The following is a 16,590-nucleotide window of genomic DNA, read 5'->3' on the forward strand; positions in this document are numbered from 1 at the left end:
CACTTGTGTTCCCTGTTGATGCCATGGAAGAAGAAGAGCTCTGTGCAGGCCCGACAGGTGTGCTCTTGGCAGATAGTGGTGGTTGTGCCTGCTTTCTTGTATCATGGTTGGAGGTGGCACCTAATGGAGGTGATGGTGTAGTGGAAGTAAAGGATGCACGTGGTGTCCATGATGAAGGTCGACCTGCAGAAAAATTTGTTCGTGCCAATGCCTGTCGATCTTGCACTTCACGTTCAGTTTTACAAGCAAGATGGAATAAACGAGTGATATTATTATACTCCTTATACTCTAGAATGGTCTGAATCTCTCTATTTAATCCACCCAAAAACATGCAAGCATAGCTTCATTATCCTCAACAATACCGCATATAATCATGCCAGTTTGTAATTCCTGATAATATTCCTCTACATAATTTTTTCCTTGTCTTAAACGCTGCAATTTTTGAAGTAATTCACGTTGATAATATGGTGGAACCCAACGAGTACGCATAGCAGTTTTCAAAGCAGCCCAAGTAGTTGGAATATTATTCAGATATAATCTACGATGTTCAGGCCACCACACACAAGCAAAACTAGTGAAAGCACAAAGTGCAGCAACAACACGTCTCTCCTCGGGATATTCTAAACATGTAAAACATTGTTCGGTTTCTAACTCCCAAGTAAGATATATATCAGGAACATATCTACCCTCAAATGGTGGAATATTCAATTTCAGTTTAGGAAGATGGTCACGATCTCGTACCTGAGGGAGAGCCCTACCATTGTGATTATTTGCATGTGGACGACCTGGTGGTTGTGGTGCTGGTGGTTGCACGTAGTTCTGATTTTGATCAACCTCATCCTCTTAATCTCCCGCATAATCATCCTCCGCATCAGCAGTAGGAGCCATAGAAGTATCAACAGCAGCACCAATAGTTTGGCCAGGCTGAAGAAGGACACGGCTCGCTCGGCGGAGGGTTGTTTCGCGACGTGGAGGTAGTAGTAGTAGTAGTAGTAGTAGTAGTAGTAGTAGTAGTAGTAGTAGTAGTAGTAGTATTGTAGTAGTAGTAGTAGTTGTTGTTGTTGTTGTTGCAGAGATGCAGCCGGTGGTGGAAGACGCGCAAGCAGTTCATTAAATTTGTTATCAAGCATTGTTTCGAACGTCTTCTCAAGGCCAGTGATCTTCTCCATGGCCTCTTCAAAATTGTTCAGCACATCTTGCACCTGTTCAGTCATCATTTGCTTAAACTTATCATGAAGCTCCTTGTTCGTTAAGTTCTCCCAGTCAATCTCGTCGGTTTGTGATCCTGGCATGGTTAGCAGCAATAGAAACACACAAGAATATGATCCTACAGACTACTAACAAGTGGTAGTGGTGGTGGGTGTCACAAATCCGTCAAGCAAATCTCAAATTCTTACCGGTTCTTACCCAGCAGCAGGCGGTGATCGGCAATCGATGTAGTCAAAACTCTCAAAGCTTGGATAGAGCGATTACCAGGAGAGTCAAACGCACGATGTAGATGTATGTGGAGCTGGGAAGGCTTATAATATGGTAGCAAAAAGGGTCAGCAATAATCAATTCAGATATGCAACATTGAATAAACGCTCAACAACTGTATTGTGCTAGTCCTAGGCTAGACCGTGCTAGAGACGCGAGCCTAGAACACTAACAAAATCACGGCGCTGCACGTAAACAAGAGAAAAGCACACTCTGATTTTTTTCACTCTGTTTTTTTTGGCGCTCTTTTTTTTGCGCTCCTCTTTATTTTGCGAAAAATCACTATAATGGCGAGTGTCTCAAAACTCTTCCCAGGTCAAACTGACAGGATGGGCACGAAATTTTTTTTTACTATTTTTTTTGAAAATCAGGGCAGCGACGACGAAAAAGTGCGACAGAAAAGCACTATGATGGCGAGTGTCTCAAAAGACTCAGAAAAGCCTAAAAATAGGATAGGGAAAAATATTTTCGGTCGCCGAGATTTTGGCCTAAAAACTGCCTGGGGGTCTCCAGACTCTTTTTTTTCGAAACCTACTCAGGCAAGGAAACACGAATCGGAAATTAGATGGATCTCGAAAACAAACCTAATATGAAAGGAACTCGGATTGGTGGTGGATATATGGCAGCGGTGGTAGTATATGGATATGGATCGGTGGTGGTATATGGATACGGATTGGTAGTGGTATATGGATACGGATTCAGAGCGGTGGTGGTAGGTGGCAGGGGCGATGATGATGGTGTGGTGGCGGCATGACAACTTATGACCAAAACTCGAAACTCTAAAAGACTAGATGCTAAGACCAGCAACTTGACACGATGATGCAACCGCAAATTCAACAAAGCAAAATACTGAAAAGACTATGCAAAGGCTCAGACTGGTTCGGATAGGATGAACTAACCCTATTTTTTTTTGGATTTTTCGTGGACTATAGGTATGAAGAACAGACTCGATCTAAACTACGAAAAACTGTAAAATCTCACCCAGCAACCTGGAAATCTGATACCACTTGATAGAGGCAAAGGTGTCCCGTCTTTTGATGAGATGGTGGCTATCGTTTTGGAGGAAGTCGACTTTGACGATCCGACTACGAATGTGCGAAGACATCGCGCCTTAGCAATCGCTAAACCAACTCCGAGAGGTTATTGACCACGCCGGCAGCCGGATGGTTCTCTCTGTGTATTCCTAAAAAAGTGATTGGAGGTTCGTTTCTCACCTTAAGTCATTATCAACCGAAACTCATAGAGAAAGGGATCCGCAAAACCCCTCGCCATTACCGTATGATCAGGTTTTAAAGCCTGCAAGTTAAGTTGTTGGCTGGGTAACAGCTTGTATCTTGATAGGACTGAATGTAGCCAGGAGTTGTCTTAGGTTAGTCTAATGTGCCAAAACGTTAGTCAAACCACCTAGGTTGTGTTTGTTCTGGAGAGTTCAGCTAGTCCGAGTGATCTGGGTCAAAAGCGCTGTTTGATGAGCCTGCGTAGTATTAGGTAGTTGGTCAGGTAAAGGCTGACCAAGCCAATGATGCTTAGCTGGTCTTTTCGGATGAAGATTCTCCCTTCTCTTATGTGAAATTCCCCTCTTTCGGTAAGCCCGGAGCATGATCAACCTAACCACGACGGTCTGTTTCCTGCGCGCAAACGAAGAACAAGCAAGAAACTAAGATTGCAATCTGGATATTGCGAATATAAGAGGAAAGATTTATTAATGAAGGTGGGGTTCTGTGACACCTTTGTCTGGTCGTTGAACACAAACGAAGTACGCGAAGTTGCAGCTATGGCGAACTTTTAATCTAAACAAAACCCAAAGTCTAAACGGTGCCCTAAGGGCTGTATATATGGAGGAAGAGGGGGGAATTTCGTGGCCCTTGGGGAAGGGGTCCGAAACCAACCCTATCTCTTGTTTCCCCACACATACGGACTCTAAAAATAGCCTATACTTATGTATTTCAAAATTACATGGGTCTGGCCCAATAATAAGGTGACGCAGCACCTAGAATAGCCTCTGGACGAAATTTATGAAGTGGCATCTTGTATATTTCATCCAAGGCTTCATGCACTCCTTATGGTGGCTTCAAAGTCCTGAAATCATCACTTGTAACTTCGTTCTTGTTCCCCTTGCGCATGCCATCAACTCCATGCTTGTTCTTGCTCCAATGTTCATCCTTCTCCAAGCTAGGCCCTTCATTTGTAAGCAAAACAAATGTATCCAATTTATGCAGCATCATATTCTCATGAACATTAGAATCATTACCAAGAAACGAAAGTACCTGGTAGTTTAATTGGCGTGCGCGAGCTCTAGTAATTGGTCCAGTATATGTAACACTAGGGGCTGTGTGTGTAACAATGGTATTGATGTCCTCATCAAAAGTGCATAGTTATGAGAATATCTAGGCATGATCATGTATATAGGCATCACGTCCGCAACAAGTAGACCAACTCCTGCCTGCATCTACTACTATTACTCCACACATCGACCGCTATCCAGCATGCATCTAGAGTATTAAGTTCATAAGAACAGAGTAACACATTAGGTAAGATGGCATGATGTAGAGGGATAAACTCAAGCAATGTGATATAAACCCCATCTTTTTATCCTCGATGGAAACAATACAATACGTGTCGTTTCCCCTACTGTCATTGGGATCGAGCACCGCATGATTGAACCCAAAGCTAGGCACTTCACCCATTGCAAGAAAGATCAATCTAGTAGGCCAAACCAAACTGATAATTCGAAGAGACTTGCAAAGATAACCAATCATACATAAAAGAATTCAGAGAAGATTCAAATATTGTTCATAGATAATCTTGATCATAAACCCACAATTCATCGGATCTCGACAAACACACCGCAAAAAGAGTTACATCAAATAGATCTCCAAGAAGATCGAGGAGACCTTTGTATTGAGATCCAAAGAGAGAGAAGAAGCCATCTAGCTAATAACTATGGACCCAAAGGTCTGAGGTAAACTACTCACACATCATCGGAGAGGCTATGGTGTTGATGTAGAAGCCCTCCGTGACCGATGCCCCCTCCGGCGGAGCGCCGGAAAAGGCCCCAAGATGGGATCTCATGGGTACAGAAGGTTGCGGCTGTGGAATTAGGTTTTCGTGGTGCTCCTCGATGGTTTCGAGGTACGTAGGTATATATAGGAGGAAGAAGTAGGTCGATGGAGCTACGAGGGGCCCACGAGGGTGGAGCGTGCGCCCAGGGGGGTAGGCACGCCCCCTGCCTCTTCACCTCCTCGTTGATTGCTTGACGTCCACTCCAAGTCCTGTGGATCACGTTTGTTCCAAAAATCACGCTCCCGAAGGTTTCATTCCGTTTGGACTCCGTTTGATATTCTTTTTCTGCGAAACACTGAAATAGGCAAAAAACAGCAATTTGCACTGGGCCTTGGGTTAATAGGTTAGTCCCAAAAATAATAAAAAGTGTATAATAAAGCCCATTAAACATCCAAAACAAAATATATAATAGCATGGAGCAATCAAAAATTATAGATACGTTGGAGACGTATCAATCATGCAAGGCAATATGACAATGAAGAAGCGTGTCATAATAAATGGAACGGTGGAAAGTTGCATGGCAATATATCTCGGAATGGCTATGGAAATGCCATAATAGGTAGGTATGGTGGCTGTTTTGAGGAAGATATAAGGAGGCTTATGTGTGATAGAGTGTATCATATCACGGGGTTTGGATGCACCGGCGAAGTTTGCACCAACTCTCGAGGTGAGAAAGGGAAATGCACGGTACCGGAGAGGCTAGCAATGATGGAAGGGTGAGAGTGCATATAATCCATGGACTCAACATTAGTCATAAAGAACTCACATACTTATTGCAAAAATCTACAAGTCATCAAAACCAAGCACTACGCGCATGCTCCTAGGGGGATAGATTGGTAGGAAAAGACCATCGCTCATCCCCGACCGCCACTCATAAGGAAGGCAATCAAGGAACACCTCATGCTTCAAATTTGTCACACAACGGTTACCATACGTGCATGCTACGGGACTTGCAAACCTCAACACAAGTATTTCTCAATTTCACAATTACTCAACTAGCACGACTCTAATATCACCATCTTCATATCTCAAAACAATCATCAAGTATCAAACTTCTCATAGTATTCAATGCACTCTATATGAAAGTTTTTATTATACCCATCATATTAGGACTAATTTTATAACCAAAGAAAATTACCATGCTGTTCTAAAAGACACTCAAAATAATATAAGTGAAGCATGAGAGTTCATCTATTTCTTCAAAGTAAAACCACCGCCGTGCTCTAAAAAGATATAGGTGAAGCACTAGAGAAAATGACAAACTACTCCAAAAGATATAAGTGAAGATCAATGAGTAGTTGAATAATTATGTAACTATGTGAAGACTCTCTAACATTTAAGAATTTAAGATCTTGGGATATTATTCAAACAGCAAGCAAAACAAAATAAAATAAAATGACGCTCCAAGCAAAACACATATCATGTGGTGAATAAAAATATAGCTCCAAGTAAAGTTACCGATGAATGAAGACAAAAGAGGGGATGCCTTCCGGGGCATCCCCAAGCTTAGGCTCTTGGTTGTCCTTGAATATTACCTTGGGGTGCCTTGGGCATCCCCAATCTTAGGCTCTTGCCACTCCTTATTCCATAGTTCATCGAATCTTTACCCAAAACTTGAAAACTTCACAACACAAAACTCAACAGAAAACTCGTAAGCTCCGTTAGTATAAGAAAATAAATCACCACTTAGGTACTGTTGTGAACTCATTCTAAATTCATATTTGTGTAATATCTAATGTATTCCAACTTCTCTATGGTTCATACCTTCCGATACTACTCATAGATTCATCAAAATAAGCAAACAACAGAATGAAAACAGAATCTGTCAAAAACAGAACAGTATGTAGTAATCTGTATCATTCGAATACTTATGTAACTCCAAAAATTATGAAATAAATTGGTGGACCTGAGGAATTTGTCTATTAATCATCTGCAAAAATAATCAACCTAAAATCACTCTCCAGTAAAAAATGGCAGCTAATCTTGTGAGCACAAAAGTTTCTATTTTTTACAGCAAGATCGCAAAGACTTCACCAAAGTCTTCCCGAAGGTTCTACTTGGCATAAACACTAATTAAGACATAAAAACACATCTAACCAGAGGCTAGATAGATTATTTATTACTAAACAAGAGCAAAAGGAAAAGAATAAAAATAAAATTAGGTTGCCTCCCAACAAGCGCTAACGTTTAACGCCCCTAGCTAGGCATGATGATTTCAATGATGCTCACATAAAAGATAAGAATTGAAACATAAAGAGAGCCTCATGAAGAATATGACTAGAACATTTAAGTCTAACCCACTTCCTATGCATAGGTATTTTGTGAACAAACAATTTATGGGAACAATAATCAACTAGCATAGGAAGGCAAAACAAGCATAACTTTAAAACTTTAAGCACATAGAGAGGAAACTTGATATTATTGCAATTCCTACAAGCATATGTTCCTCCCTCATAATAATTTTCAGTAGCATCATGAATGAATTCAACAATATAACTATCATGTGAGGCATAATCCAATTGAAAATTAAAATCAAGATGACAAGTTTCATGGTTACCATTATTCTTAATAGCATACAAGTCATCACAACAATCATCATAGATAGCAACTTTGTTCTCATAATCAATTGGAACCTCTTCCGAAATAGTGGATTCATCACCAAATAAATTCATGACCTCTCCAAATCCACTTTCATCAATATAATCATCATAAATAGGAGGCATGCTTTCATCATAATAAATTTGCTCGTCAAAATTTGGGGGACAAAATATCATCTTCATCAAACATAGCTTCCCCAAGCTTGTGGCTTTGCATATCATTAGCATCATGGATATTCAAGGAATTCATACTAACAACATTGCAATCATGCTCATCATTCAAATATTTAGTGCCAAACATTCTAATGCTTTCTTCTTCTAGCACTTGAGCACAATTATCGGAATCCTTATTTTCATGAAAGACATTAAAGAGATGAAGCATATGAGGCATCCTCAACTCCATTTTTTTGTAGTTTTCTTTTATAAACTAAACTAGTGATAAAACAAGAAACTAAAAGATTCGGTTGCAAGATCTAAAGATATACCTTCAAGCGCTAACCTCCCCGGAAACGGTGCCAGAAATTAGCTTGATGTCTACTACTCAACCTTCTTCTTGTAGACGTTGTTGGGCCTCCAAGTGCAGAGGTTTGTAGGACAGTAGCAAATTTCCCTCAAGTGGATGACCTAAGGTTTATCAATCCGTGGGAGGCATAGGATGAAGATGGTCTCTCTCAAACAACCCTGCAACCAAATAACAAAGAGTCTCTTGTGTCCCCAACACACCCAATACAATGGTAAACTGTATATGTGCACTAGTTCGGCGAAGAGATGGTGATACAAGTGCAATGTGGATGATAGATATGAGTATTTGTAATCTGAAAATATAAAAACAGCAAGGTAGCAAGCGATAAAAGTGAGCGTAAACGGTATTGCAATGCTAGGAAACAAGGCCTAGGGTTCATACTTTCACTAGTGCAAGTTCTCTCAACAATAGTAACATAATTGGATCATATAACTATCCCTCAACATGCAACAAAGAGTCACTCCAAAGTCACTAATAGCGGAGAACAAACAAAGAGATTATTGTAGGGTACGAAACCACCTCAAAGTTATCCTTTCTGATCGATCTATTCAAGAGTCCGTAGTAAAATGACACGAAGTTATTCTTTCCGTTCGATCTATCCTAGAATTCATACTAGAATAACACCTTAAGACACAAATCAACCAAAACCCTAATGTCACCTAGATACTCCAATGTCACCTCAAGTATCCGTGGGTATGATTATATGATATGCATCACACAATCTCATATTCATCTATTCAAACCAACACAAAGTACTTCAAAGAGTGCCCCAAAGTTTCTACCGGAGAGTCAAGACGAAAACGTGTGCCAACCCCTATGCATAAGTTCACAAGGTCAGTGAATCCGCAAGTTGATCACCAAAACTTACATCAAGTAGATCACGTTAATATCCCATTGTCACCACAGATAAGCACATGCAAGACATACATCAAGTGTTCTCAAATCCTTAAAGACTCAATCTGATAAGATAACTTCAAAGGGAAAACTCAATCCATTACAAGAGAGTAGAGGGGGAGAAACATCATAAGATCCAACTATGATAGCAAAGCTCGCGATACATCAAGATCGTGCCGAATCAAGAACATGAGAGAGAGAAATCAAACACATAGCTACTGGTACATACCCTCAGCCCCGAGGGTGAACTACTCCCTCCTTGTCATGGAGATCGCCGGGATGATGAAGATGTCCACCGGTGATGGATCCCCCCTCTGGTAGGGTGCCGGAACAGGGTCCCAATTGGTTTTTGGTGGCTACAGAGGCTTGCGGCAGCGGAACTCCCGATCTAGGTTATTTTCTGGAGGTTTCTGTATTTATAGGAATTTTTGGCGCAGGTCTCACGTCAGGGGGGTCTCCGAGTCATCCACGAGATAGGGGGGCGAGCCCAGGGGGTAGGGCACGCCCTCCACCCTCGTGGATGGCTCGGGACTCTTCTGGCCCAACTCTTTTACTCCGGGGGCTTCTTTTGGTCCATAAAAAATCATCAAAAATTGGCACGTCAATTGGACTCCGTTTGGTATTCCTTTTCTGTAAAACTTAAAAACAAGGAAAAAACAAAAACTGAGACTAGGCTCTAGGTTAATAGGTTAGTCCCAAAAATCATATAAAAGAGCATATTAAAGCCCATTAAACATCTAAAACAGATAATATAATAGCATGAAACAATCAAAAATTATAGATACGTTGGAGGCGTATCACCTAGCACAGAATACAACAAGAGGATTTCCTGGGATGCTTGGAAGCATCGACTGCATGCATTGGAAATAGAAGAACTGTCCATTTGCTTGACAGGGGATGTACAAAGGCACCAAAGGTGGTTGCAGTGTGGTACTTGAGGCAGTGGCCACACAGGACCTCTGGATTGGGCACTCCTTCTTTGGTATGCCAGGAACTCGCAATGACATCAACGTGCTGCAGTGCTCCCCTGTCTTTGCCAAGCTTGTTGAAGGTCATTCTCCTCCGGTGAACTCCGAGGTCAATGGGCGGCACTACAACAAGGGGGTACTACCTAGCTGATGGCATTTATCCGAGATGGTCTACGTTTGTGAAGACTATCTCAAACCCTATGGCAGGAGGCAAGAACTCCCACTTTGCGAAGGTTCAGGAGGCTTGTAGGAAGGATGTCGAGCGGGCATTTGGTGTGCTCCAATCTCGATTTTCTATTGTTCGGTACCCTGCTCAGACCTGGTCGAAAGATCAAATGTGGGAGATCATGACTTGTTGTGTCATCTTGCACAACATGATCATTGAGAGCGAGTAGGAAGAGCCAGTGTTTGACACTGAACCATATTACAGGCAGGGTCCTCTTGCGCAAGTTGATCACCAGCTACCAGCAACCTGGACTGCCTTCCTCAATATGCGTCAGGAGATCCGAGACCCATAGGTGCATCAACAACTGCAGCAGGATCTCGTGGAGCACCTATGGAGGCTCAAGGGCAACGCCTAGCTCGACATGTGACGAAATATGAGTTTTTATTTGTTGAACTATATAATTTGTATTGAACTATTTGATTTCTATTGATTTTCTGTGATGAACTATGTAATAAAAAATTTCTTTTGTTGAATTTGCGCCGAACCACGACGAATATGGACCGATTTTTCGCCGAAAGTGGATCGAAAAGCGGACACATTTGCGCCAAAAATGGTCCGATATCGGTGCCTGGGGGTGACCTGGGGGGGGGGGCTGAGAACCCAATTGCCCCAGAGCCAATTTTACCGCCGGCTCGCCCCCAGGCGGCGATTTTTAAGCCTTCTGAGGGGGCCAACGGCTGGAGATGCTTTAAGCCAACAACAGTCGAAGAGTGGGGTCAATAACAAAGATAAAAACATCCAAAAGAAAACCATAAAACCCATAACAGAGGGAGCAAAGGTCGCTATCGGTGAGCAATTTCATGTGTACGAAGCAAATGAAGTGACCAGTAGGTTGGTCAGCCTTTAAGAATTAAATTGCTACAACAACATTAGTTGGAACTAAAAGTTTTGAAATAGTGCCAGACAAAACTAAGGTGTCATGAACTAAGTTTACTTAGATGGTTAGGTTTCTTGTGGTGAAACCAGTCTATTAGAGTTCAAGTCCTAGGATTGACACGAGTGCTTGCATTTTTTCGCGATATTCATTCGGTGAAAGGAGACGTTCCCGTCTACTACGAGCCACGTGTATATGAGCATCTATGAATCTACGATGGTACTCTCTTCGTCCCATAATATAAGAGCATTTGTTAGCACCGCCGTGAAATATCACACATATTGCGTTGTTTTCTTCTTCTTTTGACTACAGCCAAACTGTTAATAGCTTAGAGCGTAGCTCAGTTGGCAAGGCGCGGGAGTTCGCAGCCAGCCCACCAAGATTCAAGTCTCGGCTTGGTCGCTTGGTGCTCACGAAGTTTTCTTTTATAAAAAAATGCCAACGGGCTAGTCTAGCCCGCTGCTCTCGTTTTTTAAACTGTGATGATGAATAGCTTGTCACATTTTTGGTATTCCAAGATTACCCCCTGTCAACCTAACCAAAAAACTCTCCTTCCCACCCTCTCCTCTACCAGCCATGGCGGCGGGCCGAACAGTGCCGCGCCGGCGCTGCCTCCTCCCGGCCATCCTCCCTCTCTAGTTCCGCCGCCCTCTCTTGGTTTTGCCTCCCGCCTCTGCTCCCCTTGGCTCCGCCGCCTGCCCCTGCTAGTCACTGCGCCATTCCCATTATCCGGTCGTACTTTTCCATTCTTGTTAGCTACCTCGCCATTCCCATGGCTAGTCCCGGCGGCGCCGCTCTCCAGAGGCACGCGGCCGTGTCCGTGCTTCGCGCAGCGGCGACCGCCGGCAATCTGTCCGCGGGCAAGGCAGTCCACGCACAGACGGTCAGAGCCGCCCATTTCGACGTCGTCCTGCACAACCACCTCATCGCCTTCTACGCCAAGTGCGGCCGCCTGGGCCTTGCCCACCAGGTGTTCGACGCAATGCCCTCCCGGAACCCGGTGTCCGGGAACCTCCTCATGTCCGGATACGCTTCCTCCGGGCAACACGGGGACGCGCTCGCGCTGCTCAGGGCGGCCGACTTCAGCCTCAACGAGTACGTCCTGTCGACCGCCGTGTCCGCGACTGCCCATGTCCGGAGCTATGACATGGGGAGGCAGTGCCATGTGCACGCTGTCAAGTCCGGGCTGGCGGAGCACCATTATGTCTGCAACGCGTTGCTGCATATGTACTGCCAGTGTGCTCATGTGGAGGATGCGGTGAAGGTGTTCGAGAGTGTGTCCGGCTTCATGCGTTCGCATTCAACTCGATGATAAATGGGTTTCTTGACAAGGGGAAGTTTGATTGCTCCGTCAGTGTTGTGAGAAGCATGGTCGGAGAAGTTGAGCAATGGGATCATGTGTCGTATGTCGCGGTTCTTGGGCATTGTGCTAGCACCAAAGAGTTGTTGCTTGGTCGTCAAGTGCATGCCCAGGCATTGAAGAGGAGGCTCGAGCTAAGTGTGTATGTGGGCAGCGCGCTGGTTGATATGTATGGGAAATGTGAGTGTGCATGTGATGCTCATTCCGCTCGAGGTTTTGCCAGAAAAGAATGTTGTTTCTTGGACAGCTGTTATGACTGCTTATACCCAAAATGAGCTGTTTGAAGAGGCATTGCAGTTGTTCTTGGACTTGAAAATGGAAGGAGTCCGACCAAATGAGTTCACTTATGCCGTGGCTCTCAACAGTTGTGCTGGTCTTGCAGCTCTGAAAAATGGCAATGCACTCAGTGCCTCCACTATGAAAACTGGGCATTGGGGTGCTCTGTCTGTCTGCAATGCCCTAATTAACATGTACGCAAAAAGTGGCAGCATAAATGATGCATGGAGAGTCTTCCTCTCTATGCCATGGCGTGACGTGGTCTCTTGGAATTCGATCATAATAGGCTATGCTCATCATGGCCTTGCGAGAGGAGCCATGTCTGTATTTCATGATATGTTGTTTGCTGAAGAAGCCCCATCCTATGTGACCTTTGTTGGGGTGCTGTCAGCTTGTGCACAGTTGGGACTTGTAGACGGACTGTACTATTTGAACACTATGATGAAGGAAATGGGAATAAAACCTGGAAGAGAACATTACACTTGCATGGTTGGTTTGCTGTGCAGAGATGGCCGCCTAGATGAGGCAGAACACTTCATATTGAACAATTATATTGGCACAGACGTTGTTGCATGGAAATCACTTTTAGGTTCTTGCCAGGTATATAAAAACTATGGCCTGGGTCATCGAGTAGCAGAGCAGATCCTTCAGTTGAAGCCCAATGATGTAGGGACCTATGTTATGCTTTCTAACATGTATGCAAAAGCAAACCGATGGGATGGTGTTGTGAAGGTCCGGAAGCTGATGAGAGAGAGGGGCGTTAGGAAAGAGCCTGGTGTTAGTTGGATTCAAGTTGGAAGTGAGGTCCAAGTTTTCACATCAGACGACAAGAATCACCAATGGATAAACCAGATCACGAGAAAACTGAGAGAGTTGATAGACCAGATCAAAGTGATTGGATATGTTCCAAATTTTGCAGTTGTCCTACACGATGTTGAGGATGAACAAAAGGAAGAGCATCTTATGTATCACAGTGAGAAAATGGCCCTTGCGTTTGGCCTTATTCACAGCCCTGAAGGAGCAACTATCCGTATAATGAAAAATCTCAGGATATGTGATGATTGCCATGTTGCTATGAAACTCATATCACTTGTGACAAGAAGAAGAATAGTTGTAAGGGACGCTGTCCGGTTTCATTTTATAGAAGATGGAGTTTGCTCATGTGATGACCATTGGTGATCCATACCTTGTTTCTCAGAAGCTCCAGAGCAGATGTGATGTTCTGAACATCAACATGGTATGTCATCTAATTTCCTAGTGGAAAGGTTATACTCTGTTTCCGCATTGAGAGAACTCCGATAGCTTTGATTTGAAAGTTTCATACATGTTCATACCACTGTATTTAGGGTGTGATATTCATATTCAATGTTGTGTTGTCGTCTCTCATGATATAAATTTGGCCCCAGTACTACTAGATCAAATTGGGTTGATGAACAAGTTCACGCTGAATTAAAATGTTGCCGGGTACTTGCATGCAAACTTAATTTCAGACAGTTAAGCCTAGTGATCAAGTAACGCAATTGCCATGCAAATCTAAAAGTCACTGCACCAGCGGCGATATTTTCTTCTTTGACACGTTGATTTCCTTTTGAATTCAGGATAGTACTGGAATCCTACCAGCAGGAACAAACAATGGTAGCGCTGTAGCAGATCCAGATGTTGGCAAAGCAGGGCAGAACGGCGAGACAGATCTTAACACGCAACACAAGGCACACGAGGGGGGGATTCAGGAACCCCATTGCTGAGAACAAAGGAACTAGCACAGGAAAAGATGAGCCAGTACAGAAGCCAAATGGCAAGATAACGGCACAGCAACAACATCCTCGACGGACTTCTTGCTGGATCCTCTTATCAGCAAATGTGATCCATCCCATAGATGTCTCATTGAAAAGAAGTTCATTGCCTGCTTGAAAGTTTCCGGAGGTGACTTTCTAGCCATTTATTCTTCTTTACTCTCCGGTCTCCGGTTGTGTGCAGTTTGCTTACGATGGTATATGCTTATATCATGCTTAAACTTGCTAGATAAAAAAAAAACTTTTGAAGGTTTGCCATGGTCTTATGGCGGCTAAACTAATAAAATTTTCATTAAGTATCAATGCGATATTCAAAAGTTTTCAGTTATGCTTCCTAAATTACCATAGGAAGATATGACTGATCTGCTATTCATGTTGGGAATCCAAAACTTAGTTACCCATGCCACTTAGATGTTTGCCACATCACTTTTATTGTCCGTCAACGGACGGCTGGATGTAATTGGCGCCATCAGGCAATACTTTATATGTACCAAGGCCCATGGTGCAATTACTTGATGCATATCTGTTTGGTAATTTGGTTTCACCCTGCCAAAATTTCTGCTACCATAATTTGGTGATGTTGGAATTGGATGGTTCACACAACTGGTAGAGACATGGCAGCAGTAATGCGTTGCCAATTATAGTTTAGTTTACTGTCAACGGGCAGCCAGAACTAGTGCTATCAATTGATGACCACAGTTTTGGACATGCCATACTCTGGTCAGAATTTTGGGCCTAGGTGGGGCCACAAACCAAAGCTACCGTACTTACTGGGGTTAAATCAGACATAATTTATTTTTGCTGAAGTGCAAATGGAGTCGCTGTAGAACTTTGTTAGTGTTGCCTCAAGAACACCCATTATCCATCTTTTTTTTCTTCTCAAATAGCAAATGTTTGCCAAGATATTTCTTCAAGCGATCTCTCTGAAGTTTTATTAATGTACTCATCTTAGTTCTTTCGAGCCCTTTCCACATTTTTGCACATAAGTGACTTGTTACAGTTGAAGCCTGATTCATCAGCTCTATCCCTTTTGATGGACAACAAAGGCGTAAACCCACTTGATGTTAGCATAACAGCTGCAGATTATGTGATGTTAGCACAAGATAAGGTTCATGAACGAGCATAATGAGGTATGCTACTGTGCATGATAATTTATAGATTTGGAAATAATCATATGGTTGGCTCTTATGGCTTAATCTTTTCATATGAAATGTTTCAGCATTTTGCTTTTTCTTGGAGTATATACATTTCTGAAAAAACTGCCATTTATTTTCCATTTTGCAGTGGAAGTTTGTCCAACAAGCATTTGAGTGTCTTATTGCACTTCTGCAAGCCCGTGGCTGCATAATTCAGTTTTGTGTCTGTTGATGATTGATCATGGGTGTTATATCACACATGAATTGCAGTATAATATGCCTATCCCGATCTACATACATGCTTAGCAGTAGTATTGTATATTTTATTCTAATGTTTGTTAAATTGTCTCCCTGGGTCTACCTTTGCTCTTATCAACTTCGATATAGAACCGGAGCTTTGGCATTCTGTTTTTAGTGTTGTCTGAGTGCTGTACTGATCTTCTCTTCTTCTGTCATTATTAATCCAGAGTTCCAGACACAGGTGAGCGTTTCTATCAGCGAAACCATGAATGACATGTTGATAGTTCTCAAAGTCACAGAAGAAAAAGCCTGTAGAATCAATCTTGACACCGCAGTCACAAGGAACACCTTCAGAGTAATAACCGAGGCGGAGGGTCCAGCATACCAGAAGCTCGTTCCGGTGGGATGACAACTGGGGAGACGGCTGGAATGGTGAGGAGGCGCCGTCGACATCATTGAACTCTATGCCCAGCCTGCCTTTGAAAGGTCTGGCTTCAAGGAGGCCGCGACCAAGGATGGCTGGAAAGATTAGCCGGCAAACGGATTTCTATATCAACGCATATATTGTTTTCGTCCTTCTATAAAAGGGAATTTTTGTACCTAGCTTTTTTGATAGATTTCACGAGGGAATGTAATGTGCTGGCATCACTGATTTTTTTAAAAAAAATTGCAGGAGAGAAGACATATGAATACTACTTCAACACCAAACCAGTTTCATTAGATTAGATTTGTCATAAAATATATTTTTATATTATACTCCCTCCTATCCAAAATAAGTGTCACAGTTTTGAACTGTGGTTAGTTCAAAATTGTGACAGTTATTATGGATTAGAGATAGTATATATTTGATATTTTCAATATTAACACATTTTTTCTGTATACCTGGTCAAACTTCATAGCCGAAAATGCTTTGTCGATGAGCTCCGGAAGATATTTTCCAGACCAGTTTATTCTGAAAAGATTTGGCAGCTAATCAGAGTAAAAACGCTTCATTCCAGGCACTGTTCCAAAGCAGGAAAGCCATACAAGATCTCTACAATACATCTGCGGTACACAGTCCAGCTGCAAAATACAATGAACAGGTGCCTCATGTAAACATGACGGTTGTACCAGAATTACAGCCACAGGGAAAGCAAAACGGATATCCAGACAAGCAAACAAGCG

The 16,590-nt window shown here is 42.8% G+C and overlaps 1 pseudogene; it reads left to right on the top strand.

The window, feature by feature from the left end:
- The first annotated feature begins 11,149 nt into the window (after window positions 1-11,149).
- Window positions 11,150-16,121, top strand: LOC123051888 (pentatricopeptide repeat-containing protein At5g39680-like; annotated as a pseudogene).
- Window positions 16,122-16,590: the final 469 nt, after the last annotated feature.

Source organism: Triticum aestivum, chromosome 2D (genome assembly GCF_018294505.1).
Source record: "Triticum aestivum cultivar Chinese Spring chromosome 2D, IWGSC CS RefSeq v2.1, whole genome shotgun sequence".
NCBI classification, from domain to species: domain Eukaryota; kingdom Viridiplantae; phylum Streptophyta; class Magnoliopsida; order Poales; family Poaceae; genus Triticum; species Triticum aestivum.